The sequence below is a fragment of the Camelus bactrianus genome, chromosome 32 (genome assembly GCF_048773025.1).
Source record: "Camelus bactrianus isolate YW-2024 breed Bactrian camel chromosome 32, ASM4877302v1, whole genome shotgun sequence".
Classification (NCBI taxonomy): Eukaryota; Metazoa; Chordata; class Mammalia; order Artiodactyla; family Camelidae; genus Camelus; species Camelus bactrianus.
Genome location: NC_133570.1, coordinates 3663905 through 3669566, shown reverse-complemented (window position 1 = coordinate 3669566; position 5662 = coordinate 3663905). Strand labels below are relative to the sequence as shown.

The 5662-nt window shown below is 46.8% G+C and overlaps 1 non-coding gene across 1 annotated transcript; it reads right to left on the bottom strand.

Moving 5' to 3' along the window:
• Window positions 1-1866: 1866 nt before the first annotated feature.
• Window positions 1867-1939, bottom strand: TRNAP-AGG (transfer RNA proline (anticodon AGG)). Its single transcript has one exon. It is a non-coding gene; the product is annotated as a tRNA-Pro (tRNA).
• Between the last annotated feature and the right edge of the window lie 3723 nt (window positions 1940-5662).

Genomic DNA, 5662 nt, shown 5'->3' with positions numbered 1-5662 from the left:
CCTCAAACAGAACTTTAAGAGACGAAATGCTATTACTCAAATTGGGGTGGGGGAGGGGAAGGTGCAAATTATCAAGTGTAAGAGGGACCACAAGGATGTGCTGTACCACGTGGGACTAGGGCCAGTATTTTGTGACAACTGTGAATGAAGCGTAACCTCTAAACGTTGTATAAAAAGTAAAAAGATACATTTAAAAATGTATGGGTAAGGAATCAGAGCAGTGAGAGGGTAAGTAACTTTCCCAAGGTCACCCAGCTCGTGGGTGATGGGGACGGGGTTCCTCCCGTGAGCCGAGCCTGCGCTGTTAACCCCTGCGCCTTCGTGCCTTGTCAGCCTTCCAGGCTGTGGACAACATGGCAAGAGGGGTGTCTTTGAGCAGTGACAGAGCACTACTCCTGTTGCTTCTCCATCTGAAGGGCCAGTTGGCTGGTAATGAGCTTTTCCGAATTCCGTAACACACTGCTGTTTTTTTTAGGCACTTCACCTAAAAGGCATGTTCTCTTCTCATGGCCAAGTTTCTTTGAAGGTCTTCACAGGAAGGGTGAAAAACATATTTCCAGACTGGTAATCTTTTCATGTCCCTCTTTCTAATAAAGTGATGGCTTTATGCATCTACAGGCTAGTAATTATATGGCCTGTCCATAAATTGTGGCTTCCAGGACCCCAGAAGCCTGGCCCACGGCATTAGCAGGTGCTTCGCTATTTTCATTCTCGGAAAAGAAATACAAATAAATCCATGCCGGCACAGAGATAGCGCCCACCAGTGTATCTCGGCAATAATTCTGTCCAGGTTTCTGATTTCAGCTGGGCGAGGCCATAGCTGCTAAAGGCCTCATAAAAGGTGTTGATATGTTTAAGTCTCCTCTGCGCCAGGGAAGCGCTTTGTGAATCTGGCTTAGGCAGTGTGTCTTCTGATGGACAGGCGTTCATGTGGAAAATTAAAATCGTCTGGCTTCTTGTTTAGAAATGTGGAACAAAGCTGGTTCTTAAATAGAAAAAGAAAAGAAAAGAAAAAAAACCTTTCCATAGTGCCTGGACTACGGCACAGCTTCTAGAAAGAGCTCACTGACCAAAGGTTCCTGACGGATTGGATTTACGGGGAGTGTAAGACGGCAGGTGGCGTGTTTCCTGAATGGGACCCTGTGACCTGCAATAACCAAGACAGAGAAGCATCAGTGAAGATTTAGGTGGAGGAGACGTGGGCAGGTGCAGTGGCTGCCAGGGTCTGATGGATCTCACACACGCCCTCCACTAATTAGACTTTTTCGGTTGCACATCACAAAAACTCAGATCAAATTTTGTTGAACCAAATACACAGTTCGTTGGATCATGTGCCCGAAAAGGGCTGTTGTGGTTTATTGCCAAGTTGGGTTGAGGGCTTTCTGAGGACTTGACTTCTTTCTGTTTCTCCATCCCCATTTCCTCAGTCAGGCTCTTACTGTGTGGGGACCCCCCGCCCCCCGACAGTATCACATCTGCATCCTTCTCGTTTCAATTCCAGCGGATGGGAGGGGCTTCTTCGCAGACCTCCCCCCCGGTCTGTTTCACCCCTGGCTGAGCAGACCCGGTTCTCGTGCCCATCCCAGAATGAGCAGCACCGGGGCCGCATCGCCGAACAGGGCAGCCAGCCAGATCCACGTCGTGTGTCCACGTGGGGAGCTGGGAGTGAGAGCCCAACCTCTTCATCCTCAGGATGCAACTGTAGAAACAGCAAATAAAGGCACACAGACTAGACAGGTGCGGATCGATGTTAACCGTTAAGTGTCCCATGAAGATTCTCTGTAAATATTTCCTACATCCTTTTATGTTTTAACTTTGAGGGGAGAGGTAATTAGGTTTATTTACTTATTTAATTTATTTATTTAATGGAGGGACTGGGGGTGGAATCCAGGACCTCGTGCATCCTAAGCACACGCTCTACCACTGAGCTATACCCTCCCCCCATTCTCTACATTCTTTTAGGAAGAACGCAGTCAGGAGTGTCCACAGGAAGTCTGCCACGTGGAGGGCACCCTGGCAAATCTCCAGAGGCATCTGCCAACTACTGGGGAAACTCTTCAGCCACCAAATACTTACCAAGGGTCTAATTGTATCCGATTGCTGCATCGCAAATCACCCATGAGACAGCAACTTAGATAAATACGCTTGTATTAAGACAGACTCTCTGTGGGCCAGGAATCTGGGAAGGACTCCACTGCATGCCTCTGACTCGCGGTCCCCCGTGGGGCTGCAGTTAAGATGTGATGGGGGCTCCAGTCAACTCAGTCCTTGTCTGGGGCTGGAGGAGCCACATCCGAAGTGGCCCACTCATATGGCGGTCAAGTTCAGGCTGGGTGTTACCAGGAGCCCTCTGTTCCTTACCACGTGGCCTCTTCATATGACAGGGCGGCTGGATTCCCCCAACAGGAGGGATTTACAAGAGAAACGAAGGAGGAGTTCACAGGGGTTTTCCCGACCTAATTTCAAAGGCACACACTGTCCTTTCTCACATGTTGTGTTCATGACACATTAAAATCCAGTCCCCACTCAATGGGAGGGGAATTATTCACCTAAGAGAGGGGAGGAGTGTGGGAGGATTTGTGAACATATTTAAAAATAACTGCACGCTACCCTCTGGCCATAGATGATTTCTCTTCCCCTGCTTTGCAAAATGCTCCCCTCCCAAGACCTCCTGAAAAGCTCACCCCTTCTCAGCATCAACTCAAAATCTGGGACACTGGGATCTACACCAGGTCCAGGTGTAGATAAGGTTCCTGATCCTACGGGGTTCAATGAGATCCACTAGGGAACCATATTTATCCCAGAAACAATACCCCGGATTATGGGAAACAGACAGAGATTCGGAGGTCAGTTGACTTCAGTTGCGATCCTGGCTCCGCCGTCACTTGTGAGGAGCATCAGGTGAGCTCTGTGCATGGTGGGCCCGGGAGACTGCCTTTGTGTGTCACCGCGTGGATGATGGTTTGCACGGATGGGGCTCCGACTGTGTGCTAGTGTCCTGTTCCCGCTGCTTTGTGTGTTTTAACTCGCTTAGTCCTCATGGCACCACCATGGGGTGAATGCCATTCTGAATCCCATTTTATAGTTGGGAAAACGGGTGCACAGAGACGTAATTTGTCCCAGGTAACCCAAATGGCAAGGGGCAGAGTCGGGATTTGAATTCCAGAGTGCGTGATCTTTCTTACCCATCACGTCAGTGGAGCACGCCAATTTTCTACCAAACACAGCCCGATGCAAACACACTGCTTATTTCAAGGACACTTCTGTTTCTTTTATTTTCTGGCTTGTGTCCCCAAAATGACTGGTTTTAAGTAAGATCTGAGAGTTTAAAGTTATTGTCTGTCAGAGATGAAAATGTGTCCCTTTTTTCTACAGCACTGCAAATGAATGAATATATACTGGCTTCTGTAAGGAATTAAGGGACACACAAAGGGATACCACAAACAAGAACCTGAAATCCTTTCCTAGCCAAAAGGTACTCGTACCGATAGAGGCAGAGATGAGAGAGAGAACTCTTGATTAAATCACATCGTTCCCCAAATATGCAGGGAACTTAGTGACGCAATGGCTTTTCATTGATGTGCACCACTCAGATAATATTGTGGCTTGGCAGGTATCCTGGCGTTAGGAGCTGGAGAAAATATAAATCATGGCTGAGCTGAGAACTCCATGAGGCTGTAAAACAAGGGGGGACTTCAGATTCACACAGCTGATCCGTTAAACAAGGAAGAAATTCTCTCTTCTAGTTTTATTGTCAAGTGGGACAAGCAGCTAGCAGAAAACGATCATTTCTATTCATATCCTCTATCCATTCTGTTCTAATTGCATCTTCTAAACTGCTGTTTAGATTTAATTTGCCCACAAAGCAGCGCGACTGCTTCTGGACGCAGCTACATCGACGAGAAGCTAACACAGATTCCAACGTGCTTCTTTATTTTTCATTCCTCTTCTACGTAGGATTGGGTTAACCTTCATAAAGATCACCTCTCCCAGAAAAATAAGTGAGTTGGCCAATAAAGTGTCTTTATGTTATTGACCTCTTCTAGAGGCAAGCTTCCCGAGCCCCGTGTGATTTTCTTTTTCCAAACTGAAGCGCTGGCCCTCAAGGGCTGCCCAATAAAGACAGCTCTTGTCTTGTCCTGCCAACAGTGGTTCTTATTAACCAAGGCTTCCAGTCTTACAGTTTCCCAGTAAATATGTTACCAAGCTCAGTGTAACAAATAAATCAGATACTCCCCAACATCCTTTGCGTGTACCATTCAGTGAATATGTAGGTTACTGTCTTAACTTTTTTTTTTCTTTTTTGAGTATAGTTGTGCAAAAACACATGAGACATCTGTTTTCTGAGCTTTCTCTGTATCTGAAAACCCACTTTTGGGGACTGTGTGTTTCCAAGTCTCCTTATTGACAGCCCCATGGGGTGGTGACGATAATGCTAAGAAAAAACACAGATTTGCTAGCTACGGTCCCCTGTCCTTTTATCATAGCTGCAAGTGGAGCAGAGGGAACTGTGGTCCAGCCTATTGGGTCCGTATCGGAGATGTCGACAGTATAAACAAGGTGGATAAAATAGGCGGTCGTATTAGGGCTCTCCAGAGAACTAGGACCTACAGGGTGTATGTACAGTAGTTAAATAGAAAAGGATGTATTATCAGAGGCTGAGAAGCCCCATGATCTTCCATCTGCATGCTGGAGACACAGAGATGCTGGGGGGGCAGCTCGAATCCAAACCCAGAGGCCTGAGAATTAGGGGAGCCGGTGGTGTAAGTTCCTGTCCCAGTCTGAACGCCCACAAACCAGGAGTGCTGCTGCCTGAGGGCAGGTGAAGATGGATGTCCCAGCTCAAGCAGAGAGAGAATCAGTTCTCCTCTCTTCTGCCCTTGGGTTCTATTCAGGCCCTCAACGGATTGGGTGAGGCCCACCCTCATTGGTGAGGGAGATCTTCTTTATTCAGTTGTTAATCTCTTCCAGCTCAGATGTTAATCTCTTCCAGAAACACCCTTGCAGACACACCAAGAAATAATGTTTCACCAGCTCTCTGGGTATCCCTTAGCCCCACAAAATCAGTCCAGAAAATTAACCATCACAGCAGTATATTAAAAATATAGTGCAGGTATGGGCACTTGTGAGCCTGTGACCCAGTAGAAGAACCAGAACAACCCCAAAATCATTGGAGCCAGCTGTGGGCTCCTCCGGGATGCCATCTGTGGCTTTCCATTGAGGGGTAACCTCCACCCTGAATTTCTCCTGTTCCTATACTTGTTAAAAAAAATTGTGGTTGATTTACAATGTTATATGTCAGGTGTGCAGCAAGATGGTTCTACCATTCCTAGAATTTTCCCCTGTAGTTGCCTAGACCTTATAATTCTCCTTTATCCCCAACAGACATAGAGGAAATGTAGCATTTTATTTAGTGTTGCTTAGTTTTGAACTCTACTAAATCACATTTCAGTGATTAAATCATACCCTATCTCGTCTTAAAAATACCTATTAAAGAGTCTGACATATGGTAAGTCGTTCTCAGTGTTCAGCACCATCATTACGTCTGCACACTGTTCTCAGATGGATGTGTTCATTTGGAAAGGGCTGGTAGAAAAAGCAGCAGGTCAGGGTGTCCAGAGAGGCTGCTTCATCTCCTCCTTTGCTACTTTGATACTACCTG